General features: G+C 39.5%; 1 pseudogene; it reads right to left on the reverse strand.

The window, feature by feature from the left end:
* The window catches only part of LOC110546073 (murinoglobulin-1-like), a 42,458-nt pseudogene that overhangs the window by 12,683 nt on the left and 13,076 nt on the right, over positions 1–16,699 (reverse strand).

Raw genomic sequence — 16,699 nt, forward strand, 5'->3', positions numbered from 1 at the left:
AAATTCTGAAGACTTTTTTTTTTTTTTTTTTGAGTGACAGTTTCTTTACCTGTGTGGTCATGGGCTGGAATTAGATGATTAATTTTCCACCTTTCAGGAATGGCGTAAATATTAAATTTGGACACGCCAGGTGAAAAAGAAAGTAATAAGGAAAGATAGCAATGAAAAGAGAGGGTGCACAATAAGATTGAAAGAAGGAGGTATAGCTCTAAGAAGATAACCTGGCATAGACCATCCCCCAAGCTTCAGCTCAGAGACTAGGAAATGAATAAAAAACCAACCAACTAAACAAACAAACAGAACACGTGCTGATGGCAAAGCATGGGCTTGCCAGGTGCCATGAAATATCTCTAGGTCACATGTTATCATCTTTTATTTTTCACCTAGACATCGTCAACATTGCTTCATTTTCTGGACTCAGCACACTGCCAGTCGAGGAGGTTACTCACCTCAACAAGCAGGACTTTGACAACTGTGTCCTTTCTCCCAGTATCAGGGACTGTGGCCACCTCAGAACCACAGGGCTCTGGGGACTGCAGTGCCTCTGCAGTCACAGAGAAATTCACATTTCCTGAAACAATGGTCCATAGAGCTGAGCTCAGATGTGCCAGGAACTTGGCATTTGCCAAATCCCCAAGATCTGCAAGGAATCCTCAGTCCTGAGCAGCTCAAGGGCTTGTCCTGTGTTGATGAAGGGGGTAAGCACGGGCCAGAAGCAGCAGTGACTGACAGCTTCCCCTTGGGGACCCAATGAGAAGGATGCAATCTAGGAGACCTGCCTACACCCACCCTTTCTGGGTAGAGTCCCCTTGCAAACTTTTCACTCACCTAGAGACTTGGGAGTCACCAACCAGGACGTGGTGTGCCTTCCGTTGGCACAGAGGCAGTAAGAATCTTGGGCTTTCTCCACCGGGACAGCTGTGAAATCTGGAGAGGCTGCCAGCTGCACACCCAGCTGTGGTCCCACAGGGGAAAAGAAATAGCAAAGATGTTACTATGCAAGGACAGCATGCATGGAGGAGGTAGGCGAAAGAGTGTGAGGGGGATTTATGTTAGAAAGAGAGCAGGAGGGGCTGGTGGAAAACATGTGCCTAAAGTGTCATATAAGCTGACACAGAAGGCTTGCATGGATTTCATATGCACATGCATGCCTAGAATGTTATTTAGCTGTCATCTGTGTATTATCTACCCAAACAATTATGGAGACAATTATATATTTCTGTATTGATCTTGGTTTTCTTTTGATGGCAGAAAGATAGTCACTGTACTAGATTTTTAACTACTGAAGTCTACACCTACTTCTTCTTTTTCTTCTGTTTTTAAATTATTTTATTTTATTTTTAATTACACTTTATTTACTTTGTATCTCTCCCTCCATTTCCCTCCCTCCTCCCCTCTCAATCGCTCCCTTCTTCCCCATTCTTCACACATGCCCCTCCCCAAGTCCACTGGTAGGGGAGGGTTTCTTTTTCTTCCTTCTGATCCTAGTCTATCAGGTCTCATCAGGAGTGGCTGCATTGTCTTCCTCTGTGTCTTGGTTATGCTGCTCCCCCCTCAGGGGAGGTGATCAAAGAGCAGGCCAATCAGTTCATGTCAGAGACAGTCCCTGTTCCCATTTGTATGGAACCCACTTGGACACTGAACTGCCATGGGCTACATCTGTACAGGGGTTCTAGGGAGGTCTCTGGCTAAAATGCTCAATCCCCATTGCAAAAGGCAAAGAGGTTGGACATCAGAAGAGAAGAAAACAGGAAACAAGTTAGGAGCCTCCCACATAGGGCCTCTGAAAGACTATGCCCTGCAGTCTATCAAAGCAGATGTTGGGACATATGGCCAAATTTTGGGCAGAATTCAGAGAATCTTATGAAAGAAGTGGGAAATGGTAATATGGAGAAGACAGGAGCTCTACAAGGAGAGAAACAAAACCAAAAAATTTGAACACAGGGGTCTTTCCTGAGACTCATAATCCCACCAAGTACCATGCATGGAGATTACCTACACCTACTTCTAATAAAAACAAAATCTATTGTAAAAGAGCCTTGTTGATCTATGTGTGGACTGTGTCTTATGACTGTATACAGAGGCCACATGGAATGTCCTGTCTCTGTCAGTACAGTATGTACTGTGTAAACATTGGAAAAATCACCTAATACATCTTATGTAGAGTCCATATTAGTAAACTCTGCTGTGTGTGTTTAGCTAGAGTCTGGAGATTAAGTGTTTGGAACCAGGGCTGCTGGCTCCAGTACAGTCCCTTTCTCCCTTTCTTCCTTCTTTTCATGTAATTCCTTGTTACAGTTTACATACACCAATTGCCTCTTCCCCTCTAGACATGCTTAATTCAGAAAGGTGTTCACCCGGATGCAGGTAGGAAGGTAGTTCAGCACATTGGCCTTGAGCGTGAAGGCTTCTCCTCAGATCACAGAGTAGGGCATCGTGAGCTCCACGAAGAAGGGCTGGAAGGCTTGGAGAGAAACCACAGGAGAGAGCCCAAGTCCAGTGTCATTGGACAGGCAGAAGGCCCCGGCCTTCCACTCAGTGATGGTGTCAGGGACTGTCACTTCCATTTCAGCCAGTCCTGAGGAGCTGGAGAGTGAGAATGTGGAGCACAGAAAGGGAGCCCGTGTATTAGTTATTTCTCAGATGGTATCAGATGGTCGTGACGAAATGCCATCCCTTGAGTCCTTCAAAGTAGTGATAGGAAGTGAACAGTGCAAACAGGACTCCAGATGGAAAATAAAAGGTCTTGCTGTAGTCTTGTTTTTTCAATTCAGATCTTAGCCTCACATCACCTTAAAATCTGTGTGGTAGTGGAAATCTGAACTTAGAGTTGAAGTTGCCTCTGAACTCCCATCTCTGAAATACCATACAACAACTTCATGGCTTCCATGGTCTACTCTATGTTTGAGTCTAGTAGCCTACTCCATGAAGGACTGCCTTACTTCCTACTCAACACGGTGTTCCTGAACGGTTTTAAGCATCAAAAAGGTACATGATAATTTTCATGTGCATTTTCTAGGCGTGATGTAAATACGTAAATCTCATCTGTGTTTTTTAAGTTAGTTATTTCCTTTGTTTATGATAGAAATTAATTAGAGAAATACTAGAAAACAAAGAAAAGTTTCATTCCCAGCCCAATAATACAAAAGGAAATTACTTACTTTACTGTGACTAAATCCCAGACCCAAGTTTCAGGAAAATATTTTCGAAAGGTCTCAATAGTTGGATCTCCATGGTAAAGGTTTTTATTTGCCACCGTGACTTCAGGTTCAAGTCTGGCATCGGCAAGATCATATTTTGTAGACCCTATGAAGGTGTAATGGACAAAATGAACATTGTACTTTAATACAATGGGATCCAATGTGCAGTGTGAATGTATGTTAATTTTCAGTTTCTTCTCGGCTGCTAAGTACTATTACAATTATACTGGAAATAATGTATTGAACTGCTCATTTTGGGAAGAGTAGGTAACATCTTTGTCAAAAGCAGAAATTATGAAATCCTGAAGGGAAAAAAAAATCAGCAAGTGTAGTTGGAGTTGGAAGGAAGGATGATGCATCTTATCTTGGGTTGCATAGTCAGGGAATGTTTACAAATATGATGTTCCCCCTAGGAGTAATGAAGAGCCATACTACTATCTCCCAGGAAACAGGTCCTGTGGCTATAATGAGAATCACTCTGGGCAAGAGCTGAATGGTGTCTACATTATCAGCAGAGATATTCTTGCAGTGGTTTTTCTTTCTCTGGATCTGCAGGATTAACCCACTATTTTAATAGGTTTTCAATTCATATAAAAACTTAAAGAGATACAAGTACAAAGTCTTGGATCAGAACTAGGAAGTTTATTACTCAAAGCATTGGTTTGTGTCTATTGACAAGAAATCTAAGATTCAAAGCTTGCAACAGAGGGTCTGTCGTCTGCTTTTTCTAAGATCAAATATGCATGTAGATCAGGTTAGAGCTTTACCTAACTATTTCCCAACTGACTTCTCAGCACTGAAGCTCTCTCCCAAAATTTTAGTATGTATACACATGGAGAGCTTAATTTCTGCCTGTCCTTCTCTGTGATGGCCACAGCCTCTAGCCTGGCCTCTGTCTTTCTCTTTGTCGTTACTTCCTAGGTGTTTCCTAGGGTCTAGATTCTTCACTCATTACTGTAAGCATCTATGGGGCAGTTGCCCAGTTTATTCACTGTCTAGAGAAGTCACAGTGTCTCAGGTCCTATCGCTTTTAGAAACTTGTGAAGATATTTCAGTTTCTTTTCAAATCACTATGAGGTAAATTCATAAAGTCCAGTCAGAATCATGTTTTATGTTAACACATTTATGTTAAAGTACATTTTAGTATGTAGAGTATAAATAATAATGAAGACAGGGATCCATGATTTTAAGTTATATTACAGAGGTAGAGTGATAAAACCAGCCTGTTACTGGCACAACTATAGATACATAGATCACTGGAACAAAATACAAGCCCCAAACATACACGCATGTAGTTATAGCCATCTGATAGTTGGCTTAGATGCCAAAGCACAGACTTACAGCATCTTCAGCAAATGATGCTGGGAAAACTGGATGCTCACACATAGAAGAAAGAAAGCAGACCTATATCTGTGACTCTGCACAAAAATCCACTCCAAATGGATCAAGTATCTCAACATGAAACCTTAAACTGCAGGAACCCTACAAAATACACGTGCAGGAAAGCACTTTCTGAATGAGACCTTTTCCTTAGAAATTAAGGACAAGTAACCAGTGGGACCTCAGAAAACTAAAATGCTTTTGCACAACTAAGGAAACAATCAAGGGGTTGAAGCTGAAGCCACAGAGCAGGAGAAAATCTTTGCTAGCCAAACACCTAAGTGAGGATAAATATCCAGAGTATATAAAGAACTAAAAAACAAAGAGTCAGGAAAACAAACAGCCCAATCTAAAGATGGGATGTGGATCTAAATGGTTTTTTCAAAAAAAAAAAAAAAAATGAAAAAGGTTAAGAAATGAATACTTTTTTTCATCATGCTAGCAACCAGGGAAATGCATATTAAAACAAGTTTGAGATTTCATTTCATCCCGGTTGGAACAGCAAAGGGCAGCCAAAAAACTGTCAGCTAGTGCTGGGTAGGAAGCAGAGAGGAGGGAGGAGGGTAGGGGAAGGTAAGGAGGTTCAGACAGGTATGTGGGGGGGACCCACATTTGCTGGTGTGGGAATGCAAATGGTGTGGCCACCCTGGAAGTGATTCCTATGAGGGAAGAGGGAAAGACTTGAAATGGTTAGTTGGTTGAAGATTGGAGCGAGAATGTGCCTTTGACTCAGGTGCTTTTTAAATTTTTTTTTTTTTTTTACTATCCTCCTCACCTTTATTTGCAATGCCTGCTTTTTCCCTCTCTTCTTCATCCCTAACACTCAGGGAATTCTCCTCACCTCTCATGACAGTCCTACGAAAGTTCTTTGGACACAAGGATTCTCTGTTACAGCAACTACTGCACTTTGTCTTTTTTTCACACTGGAGGAACTTTAACTTCTTTATAGTACCAGCAGACAACTGGGCACATTTTTCTGAAGTAAGTTTGTGTTCTTTCTCTCTTATTTGGATGCTATACATGCTCAACAATTTTATTTTACCATCTTTGATATATAATTCACATTTACTTTTTCTTAAGATACAAGCTGATTCATTATTTTACCTGTTCTTAGGCCAGAGCTGAAGTAAGTAGTAAATTTAAGATGTTTGATCTTCAAGTTGGTGAAGGCCTGTAAACCCATGTCCTAAAAGGAAATTGTTAATCAAGCAAAATATCTCAAAATTCTGAACAAAAAAGTCATTATAAAACTACAGTAACTAAACCAGTGTTCACGTAGAATTTCTATTCCAATTGTGCTTTTCTTGCTCTTTAGAGAGCGCATCGAGGAACACAGAATTCACAGTGCCGCCTGAATGTGGACCTTCTTTCTGATACAATGGTGTTACTTTAAAAAGTCACTCAGTCAAGCATGGTGGTGCATGTCTTCAATTCCACCATTTGGGAGGCAGAAGCAGAGGCATAGGAAGGCGGATCTCTGTCATTTGAGGTCAGCCTGGTCAACAAAGTCAATTCTAGGACAGCTAGAGCCACAAGTGAGAGCTTGTCTCAAAAAACCAGAGTAACAAAAAGAAAAACTCACTCACCCACTCTGTGCCACTTTTGTCAATAGAGAGAAAGAGTTAGCCTCGAACGGGCACTTTCCAAATGCAGTTTTTGGAATGCTTGGGATTGAACCCGTGGCCCACAGGTAAGGTGGGTGGCCTGACAGTGACTTAGATCCCAGCCTGACTCTAAATTTTTTTTTACCAATAAAGCGTTTCATTAAACCTAAATAATTCACAGACAGCATGTTAATGGATCACATGGCTTACCTCTATGTATTCATAGACATCCTTGTCATATTCGTCTGGTCCTAAGTATGTGACTGTATCTCCCATATTATAATGATCTTCTTCAGAGAGCTGGTGGGATCTTGGAGTAAGGTCCTTGTGCTGCATCTCTGGCAGATTGTAGATCTGAAAGACACAGGAGACAAGGGGGCCGCTTTCTTGAAAGATGCAAAAAGAACGCGATTAGTGTGCTCACTGTAAATCACTTGACTGCTCAAGAAATGGCTGTAATCATCGAAAGGACAGGCGCCCAAAGTATGGATAGGGCAGAGTGCAGAGAGGAAGGGACCGCCATCTTGTTTTTTTGTCATAACCCTTCAGGCAGTATACACATTTTTTAACTAACTGCTCATGTTTGTCAGCTGAAACAATTTGCTCCAGAATCCTCTTATTTAATAGATTTGGGGAGAGTCAGAATCAAAAAGAAAAACATTTAAGCAGTATTCTTTCTAAAGTATTTTCTGCATGTGAGTCATAAAATCGCAAAGTAAATAATATTAGATTCCAGTTTAACTTACACATTAGTTCCCAGAACTATTTGGACTAAAGATTTCTCTTTTTAAATTCACATGTCCCTTAGTTTTGAAAACATGCTATTAGGTAGAGTCAATCAAAATTTAAAGCTATTACAGTGATCATGTAACTATTCCTAATAAATCCTATTCTTAGTTCAATATAAAGAAGAGCTTTACTAGCATTAACTTGGCAAGACTCCTGGACATAGTTTACGGTTTCAGTTGTGCTTCTGAGAATTTTCAAAGCAAGTTGAGAACCTTGTATTACAAAATTTAAAACTTAAGTCATTATATTTTTTTTATTGGTAAACTCTTGAGATGTACAAGATTCCATGTGTATACACTTTCATTCAGCTCCCACCGGCAGCGTCACATCATCATGATCTTGTGAATGGCACAAGCCACTCCTAGGGTAGGAGGATACAATCATGACACAGAGGGCCTGGGTCACACACAAGCTTTGCAACTCACTCTGACAGCATTACTTTCTGGTTTGTCTGGAGTTTACTGGCTCATGTTTTCTGAGGTGTTCCTCTGGTTGTACAATGAAGGGCTCCCTAGAGACTCCCTTAGAATCAAACACAGTGTATTTACATAAAGAGCCCTGGTGGCTGATGGCTGCTTTATCAGCACCAGGACCTCCTCCTGCTCAGAGCCTCTTGTTGGCCTCCTTTGGGCAGAGGCTGATGGGGACTCACCCAGGAAGGGGAGAGCTCAGCTTCAGGCCTCAGGAGCAACACGCTTTGGTCCACAGCTCTCAGGCCACAGAGGGACTGAGGAGAAGCTGTGACACGCAGATGGGCCTGTGAGGCAGGGAGACTTCGGGCTGGGTTGAAGCTCAGGTCCACCTGTGGGAAGGGAAATCAAGCTTAGCTTATCTTCCAGCTCTTGCAGCCCTGAAGCGTGCCTTGTGGAACCGCTGTGTAACTCTGCACACACATCTGTGTTTCCAGATTGTGAGAACTATGGGAAGCTGAACTGAGGCTCTCTGCTTCCCCTTTCTCCCCTGGAATTGATGTAGGAAAACAGGAGATGTGTCAGTCAAAGTCTGAGGCAAACAAGTGACCATTTCAGGTTAAAAAAATGTTGTGCAAATTGCTCATATTTGGTATGTGTGCACATGTACATGAGTGTGGTATACACACGTGTGTGCAGGTGCTTGCACCCATGCACCCAGCCTAGGCCAGTGAGGGTGTGCTCATTCTCCTTATTCTCTTGAGACCTCCTGAGGTAATCTGGCAACCCCAAATCCCAGCAGTCTTCTGCCTCTGACCTCCACACACTGGGGTTGTAGGAGCCTCCAGTCATTCCTCACTGTCACATGAGTGCTGGTAGCTGAAGTCAGCACAGCAGGTGCCCTCACCCACTGAGCCATCTCTGCAGCCTGGAAGTTGCCCAAATTTAAAGGCCTTTCCATGTTAGGTCTAACGCCTGGGGTGGAAAAATCAGTATTCTAAATAGAGGTATGTCTAAATTTTTCTCTCCATCTCATCTCTCTCCGTCTGGCTATCTATCATCTATCATTCATCTCTCCACACCTCCAGGGGAGTGAAGCAAATAGCTGTGGGCTGGGCTGTATTGAAAGGGGATGGGTTACTGTTCTTGCACTGTGACATTAAGATGGCTCAGTGGGTAAAGGCAGCTGCTGTCAAGCCTGGTGACCTGAGCTTGATCTTCTGAACTCATGAGCAAAGAGAAAACACACTCCTCAAAATTGCTGTGTGTGTTCATATGCACATGTGCACATGTAGATAAATACAATAAAAATTTTAAGTCCAACGACTTTGAATTAGTAAGTTATTAAGGATTAGGTTCCCTTTCTTGCTCCCCACTTCCTTGCTTCTTTTCAGGATTTGTGAATTGAAATCTGGTCCTTTGGTGCTGTTCACATATTTGCCACTGGAGCACACACCTGAAATCTGTATCCTGAAAATAATTTGCACCCTTTTGAATAGAAATTTCAGAAAATAAACTCCTCACTTTGTTGAGAAGACACTTTTCAATTTCAAATTTTGCAGAATTTGCAATCACTTCTCCATCAGGCAAGATGGCATAGATGAGCATTTTAGCGACAGGGGCCATGCTGAACTCCACGGGGATCTCCAAGGTGAAGTGGCCTTTCAATGGACCTGGAGGGACTGGGAAGAAAGAAATGGTGATGGGTCAGAATCCTGACAGGAAAAGACAAATGATTGGACACAGATCCAGAGGACTACCTGCATTTGGAAGACATTCCTGCTGCTCTGTGGTCAATTGTTGGCATGCTAATGATCTCAGGAGGGCACCACACATGCACATACGTACCCACAAGCACCACACATGTAATTAAAAAAAAATAAAAAAGAGTCAGTTACTTGAAAATTGGGTGTAGCTAGGATGATTTAAGGACCAGGCTGACATTCTCCATATATTTTTGGACAGACACCAAGATAACATGTTTTGCCTTGTTGTGGTTAATCTGCATGTGAATGCATAGGTTCCTCACTTGGGGTGTATCTTGGAGTACTGTGTGTTTTCACGTGTTACATCTTGAGAATAGATATTTTACCATGTTGAATGACACTCAGTTTGCGAATCTGAAACTTTTTCCTGAAGGTCATGGTATGAGTGATAACCTTCATTAGATGGCAGAACCTTGAGTTCCTATTGAGGAGAGAGTTATGGAGACATACAAACACCATGGCAGCCTTAGCTACTCAGTGGTGAGATCCCACTGGTGAGGATGTGGGAACTCAGTTGGAGACATGGTTCTGGATGAGAAACACTTACATTCACTGGGTTCCATGTGGTGAGTGTGGCTTCCTGTATGGACGATTTTGCCCTGCGCCATGACCTAAAACAAAAAGGATTTTCCAAGCTTACATCTATATTTACCAGGATCTCTTGTAACTGATGAATCTACTGTTTGAGACCCAGGCAGAAACACCCAGCCCAGAACCCAGAGTGTCAGGGGGACATGGTCAGGAGATAAGAGAATTCTTTGCGTTTCTCAGCTTGGAGTGAAAACTCACCAGGTAGTAAAAATTGAGCTCTCTCAGCAGCAACAAAACTGGCCCATTCAGAATAAAATGTGCCTGAACTGTGTGAATCTGGCTGCAGGGCAAGATGCCAGGCTCTATCTCAAGGTAGACATAGCTCCTGCTCTCAGTATAAACTCTGTAGGCCTCATGCTGTGCTTCTGCGTATTGTTCTTCCATGCAAGGAAAAAAAAGACACAAATTTTCTTTCTTGTGGTAGACCTGGAGAAACAACAAATACTGTGCTATAGATCGCCTGCTAGGCAGAGTCTCTCTTCTGAGAATCAGCCTACTTTCAGTGATAGAATATTTTGCACATCTTAGTAAAACTGGAAGGGAGGTTCATAAAATGAATTGTCTCACATCCCAAATTTTCAAACCTGAGGCAAATATTTATACCAATGAAAAGAGAAAAGACAAGAATATTATATTTTGAGACAAAGAAAGCATTTATTGAGCACCTAATACATATGAAAGAATGTTTACAGATGGGAATTTTAGTGCATGATAAATTTGCAAAGTGATGGGCTGACTGAAACATTTTCACATATTAATAAAATGTACCCTGCTCACATTCATCCACCTTACTACCCAGTCCTGTTTCCTCCCGACTCTCTTCCTTCTTGCTAGATCCTCTCTGTTTTCATTTCTGTCCTTTCCCTAGATGCCACAAATGAGGGACAACATGAAAAGCTTTTTTCTCCCAGTGTTCTCATTTCCTCTTGGCTGACACTTTCTAAATCCACCCATTTCTCCATAGACAAGACGAGTCTCTTCTAAATATCTGAGTAAAAGTCCGTGTGCACATATTTCCACTCTTCTTTTCTCACTCCTCCACTGCTGGGCATGATGCCGGCTCCACAGATGGCTGTGTTGAGTACTGCTGAGGTCAGCATGGTGATGTAGGCGAGTCTATCATATGTCAGAATTGATGTCATGGGCACGTACAGGGACGTGGTACCCCTGGCCTGTGTACTGGTTTCATTTCAGATTTTTATAGAAGCTCTGAACGTAATAGTCATACTCATTTTCCCTCACAGCAGCTGTGTATATAAGTCCCTTAGCCTTGCAAACATCTGTTTTCCTGATGATTGTCATTTTGATTGATGAGATGGAATTTCAACACAGTGTTAAACTACATTTTCTCAATAGTCAATTGTCTTGAGCATCTTCGCATGCGTTCCTTGACCAATTGTAGCTGGTGTCTTGTAAATGGAGTATTTGTTGCATCTACTGAGATTATCATGTGATTTTTAACTCTTGATTCTATTTATAGACGTTTTACAGTTATCAGCTTTCAATTGTGAAGCCATCCCTGTATTCTTAGTGTGAAATCAGTTTGATCATGGTACATGATTTGTTTAATATGTTACTGATTCTGACATGGAAGTATTTCAGTACGGACTTTCTTTTTATGCCAGTTGGGTGAATTACTCTGAGGTTTCTAGATACCTTATCCTCATCTAGTTTTGGTATTAGAGTAATTCCAAACTCAGAGAAGGACCTAAAAAAGCATTCCGTCTTCTGAAGTTTTACACAATAATATTCCTTTTTGAAGTTTTGTTCAATTCAGTAATGGGTTCTTCCCAGTCTCAGTTCTTTATTGTTGAGGGCCCCTTTAAAATTATTTCTTCAGTTCTATATTTCATTGCTGATCTGTTTAATTGTTTTTTTTAAATACCCTTGTAGCTCACCTTTGGTAGAATATAAATGTTCAGAAATTCATTTGTTTCTTCTAGATTTTCTAATTTATTGGAATGAGAGTTTTCAAAGTATTCTCTAAGCATCCCGTGGGTTTCATAGTATGTGCTGTTATATCTGCCTCTACTTTGCTAATTTGGGTTTAGATAAGAACTAATCAATTTATCTTTGAAAAGAATCAACTTTGGTTTCATTGTACTTTTTACTGTTCTTTCTGTCTTCATCATCACTTTCAGCTATAGTTATTATTTCTTCCCTTCATTAATTTTTGTATTTGTCTTGTCTTATTATGTCAATAATTTGGGGTACGGCATAAGGTCTTTTATTTGATTGATACCTGTGTAGGTAGAATAGGGATTCATAGCTTTTAGAATTGCATGCATGATAGTCCATAGAAATTCTGATGTGTTTTTATTGAACTCAGAAATTAAAAAATTACCTTTCTGATATTGCTGTTTGCAAAGGGACATGCTTTCAACTTCTTCTAGAAAGTAGGTTACAATTTCCACCATTTAAATTTTTAGCCATAAATGTGTGTAAGACACCATTGGAATTCTTATACCCACAGTGGTTCTCAGAGAGGGGAATGCTGAGTCAGGGAAAAGACTGAAGGGCCTCAGATACCTCTGGTAGGAAGTCATGTAGTTGGGTTCTCTTCAAATGGTTCCCCCTGCTCACATATCTGACTAAGCTGTGATACACAGAGGGAATCATTGTCTAGTCCCAGTTGACTTCAGATTGCAGTCTCCTATGTTTTTGTATTTCCTCATTGCATTTCTAGTATTTGGTGAATCATGTCTCTCTGTCCCTCTGTCTCCCTCTCTCTCCCTCTTTGTGTGTGTGTGTATGTGTGTATGTGTGTGTGTGTGTGTGTGTAAAGCAAGAACTAGTGTAATGTCAATTATATTCAGTTACACAATAAATAAATGTCTCATGTTTTAGAAAATGGGCACAATATATTTAGATAATGAATCTGAGGAAACACAACACCAGTCCTTGCTTGAATTGATAAAAACAGAGTTTTAATCATTTTGGCTTAAAGGTCCTGATTTGTAATATATAAAAATGAAATAAAGTGAAAAAGACTATGGAAAATATTGTGTTAAGAAGTATGTGTGCTCATAAATTCATTAATGATCAGAAACCTATTCTATTTTGCTCTAAAATAAGAAAGTTTGGCCTGGAATTGTTTTTTCATTAAAGGACACATTACTGAGTCCAAGCTGTTACACAACCTCTCCTTGTGTCTTATGCCCTCACCTGTGACTTACTTTGATAGTGAGGTAAGAACCTGCAATGCTTGTGGTGTTGATGGAGAATTCTGCCAGGCCGTCTTGATCAGTGATAGCAGCAATGGTGTTCCCAGCTTCATGTAGTTTGATGAAGACTTGCTCATTTGGGAGAGGAATGTCGTTGACATCCACTAGGCGAACCTAAATTGAACAAGGAAGAAAAGTATAGCCCAGGAATGGTAATACTATACAGATTATAAGAGAAAAACCCGTTTCAGTATTCTATAAATATCCCAAAAGATGCATCAACTGATTCAGGATGCAAGACATTGCTTTACACAAATCTAACACTTTGAGATCTACACCAGTAGAACTGGCTGTGCTGTGAAAGCACAGGGGCCGAAGGTATCATATTCTTAGCTCCATAATAAATGCTTTGTAGGTGCTTTGTAGATACCTGTTAGTCATAAGAAACCATTGACAGATCCAGAATGGACTAAGGGAAGTAGATGCTTTGACACAGTCACAAGATACAGTTGTTGGGGCCCCATGGCAAATGGAGACCATGGATTTATCACAAATATGTAGCACATGTGGCTTCGTTGAAACACAGTGACATCTTGGGGTTTACAGTTGTCAAGTCCATAGTTTTTATAAATAAAATTATGCTACCTATATTTTAGATTCTGGGCTTCTAGGTAGCCTTTCTAAGTCTTCAGCTTAGTTCTGGGAATTGAAGTCATGCACTTAAGTGTGTGAAGTACAAGCTCTCCCACTAAGTTACACATCTTGCTTTGCAACCAGTGATGTCAGACAAGTTTAACATTGAGCAGAATGCCCTTGGTTGAGGAACCCCCATACAGCTCAAGCATCTGTGAACCAAAAGCACTCTACTTTCATACGGAATGGAATCCCAGGTCTAAAGTCTGAGTCCGCTTTCACAAATACTAGTTTGGTTGTGGTTCTTTCAATTTTAGTTGTTCCAGATCCACTGAACTCGAATCCTGAAAAAGAAATCAGCAAGAACATTGGAAGTTCAATGCAGTTAGGTTATTGCTTGCTTTCTACATCTTTTTTCTACATCCTTTAAATCACATCTTGGTGTGAACAGACATCAATTTTCACAGCTTCCTTTTTTATATTCTGAGTTTACTTATATACCTGTCCCTTCTTCTTTGACATTTGCATTCACACGAAGATACTTGTAGTCATCATAATTTTTCTTTACTTGGAACATAGTGATGTTTTCTTCTTGTGTGATACAGCCATTTTTTTCTAGCTGATATGCAAGATAAAAAAAGGTAATGTGATGGTCAACTCAAACCCACATGTGAGGACTTCTTTCAGAAAAACGAGTCCTTACTGCTGTACAGAATGGCATTCTGACTATAAGCATGGGACTAAGCTTATATTATTAGCGTCTTTAGTTAGTACTAGTATTAATCTATTCCTACTACAAAGATAGTAAGATAAATAGCATCTGAACATGCAATAAAATCATAGGAATAAGAAAATAATTAACAATAACCCTAAATATAAATGACTTTAACTCTTTAAGAAGCATGTCTAGCTAATAAGAATAAACAATGTCAACAAACACACACACACACACACACACACAAATGAAAGGATAGAAAGGGATTGATTAGAAATATTCAAGCTGAGAAGAGGAAGGAGTATCAATACTAATATTTGATAAAATAGACCAGTGCAAAATTATGACAAGAAATAAAAACCTCACTACCAATGAGTGAAAGGAATAAAAAACAAACAAACAAACAAAAAAGAATGTGGAGTAAACATGTTAGTACATCCAATTTCATAAAAAACAAAAAACAAAACAAAACAAAAACCTAAAAACTACAAAATAAAAGACAGACAGATCCAGACGCAATAATAATGGGTGACTTTAGTACTACAAACTCATTAATTGATCATCTGGGCAAAAATAATAACTTTCAGAGTGTTGTATAGAAATTTTATCTGAATTAAATATTCAATTTATGAGGAGGTTCACTAAGACTCAGGAAATATAAAAACTCCTAAAGCTCAAGATGTAAACAACTCACAAGGCTCAAGAAGTTCCTAAAACTGACAAAATTATAAGGCTATAAGCAGAGTAAAAGAATTCATATCCAACAAACCAGCCCTATAGAGAATACTAGAAACAATACTTTGAATTGAAGACAGGAATAAGCATAGCTAAGAGGCTCTAGAAAAAAATCAAATGAAGCTACAATTACTGAAATATAAAATAGGATTAAATATAAACAGCAACAACAACAACAAAATGACAGCAATCAACATACACGTTTCAATGATAATCTGCAATATTAACGGCCTCAATTCAAAGCACATAGCATAATTGAGTGGCTCAGAAACAAAATCAGTCTTTTTGCTTACAAGAAACTCATTTTGTCTTCAAAAATAGGCACCACCTTAGAGGGAAAGGATAGAAAAAGTATTCAAAGAAAATGACCAGAAAGCAAGCAGACATTCCTATTCTAACATCTGACAAAACTGATTTCAATCAAAAGTCAATCAGATGAGTTAAAGAACACTTTATTCTGATCAGGGGAACAATTTACTGAGAAGACACCACAATTATAAACATATACGAACAAAACTTTAGCACCCACACTTTCATAAAAAGCATACCACTGGACTTCAAGATGCAAATGAAACCCAAGTCAGTAACTCTAGTTGATTTCTATACCCTAATTTCTCCAATAAAGCATCTGACCAAAAAATAAAAATAATCACAGAATGTCATCAGAATTCAATATCATACACCAAATGGACCTAACCAGTATCTATAAAATAACACCTAAGCACCAAAAATATTAGTCTTTGAAGTAGTGAGTGGAAGTTTCTCTAAAGTAGACCACATAATGGGAAATAAAACAAATCTGAACAAATACAGAAAAACTTAAACAACCTAATGTGTCCTATATGACCACAAAGCAATCAAGCTTAAAATCAACAGCAAAAGAATTTCCAAAATTACATAAATTCATAGAAATTCAACAACACACGGTCGAGTAGGAAAACAAATCAGAGAAGAACTCAATAAAGAAAAATTTTAAAAATCTTGAAGTAAACAAAAATGAAAACCCAATACAACAAAACTGCTGGAATACATTCAAAGCTGTCCCAAGTAGGACTTTTACATTCGGGGTGCTGGTAATGAAAGAAATGAAAAGAAAAGAAATGTCTTAATATCACAAGTCAAGGAGTTAGAAAAAAGAAAGGTCAAACCAAACTCAAAACTCAATTACTGAAACAGAAATAAAGAATACAAAGAATCAATGAGTCTAAGAGATGGTTATTTGAGAAGATAAGCTCAAGAGGCCTTTCGTACAAAAAACCAAGAGAAAGAAAAAAAGAAAGAGAAGGAAATAAAGAAAAAGAAAGAAGGAAGGAAGGAAGACCCTAAAATTAACAGACTCAAAAATTACAGGGAAACATTACACAGACATTAAAGAAATTTGGAATCCTGTAGGGGAATACTTCAAAAACCTGTACTGAATTAATTTAGAAAACCTAGAAGAAAATGGACGGATTTCTACATCCACCCAAACCACAAATGTTAAACCAAGAAGAAATGGACAGTGTTGACTGTCACGGAGACCTTAGAGGACAACCAACAGCTCCCACCATTCTCCTGAAACAATATATCTTCTTACTACATTGCAGAGACATGTCGTTACCCTTACAGGTATGTGTAGGTCTCACCTCATCAAAGACTCATTTTTCAATAGATAGAAACTGTTATAGAGATCCACACTCATCAGAATGCAGAGCATTGCCTATGATATGTGC

This window comes from Meriones unguiculatus, chromosome 5 (genome assembly GCF_030254825.1).
Source record: "Meriones unguiculatus strain TT.TT164.6M chromosome 5, Bangor_MerUng_6.1, whole genome shotgun sequence".
NCBI classification, from domain to species: domain Eukaryota; kingdom Metazoa; phylum Chordata; class Mammalia; order Rodentia; family Muridae; genus Meriones; species Meriones unguiculatus.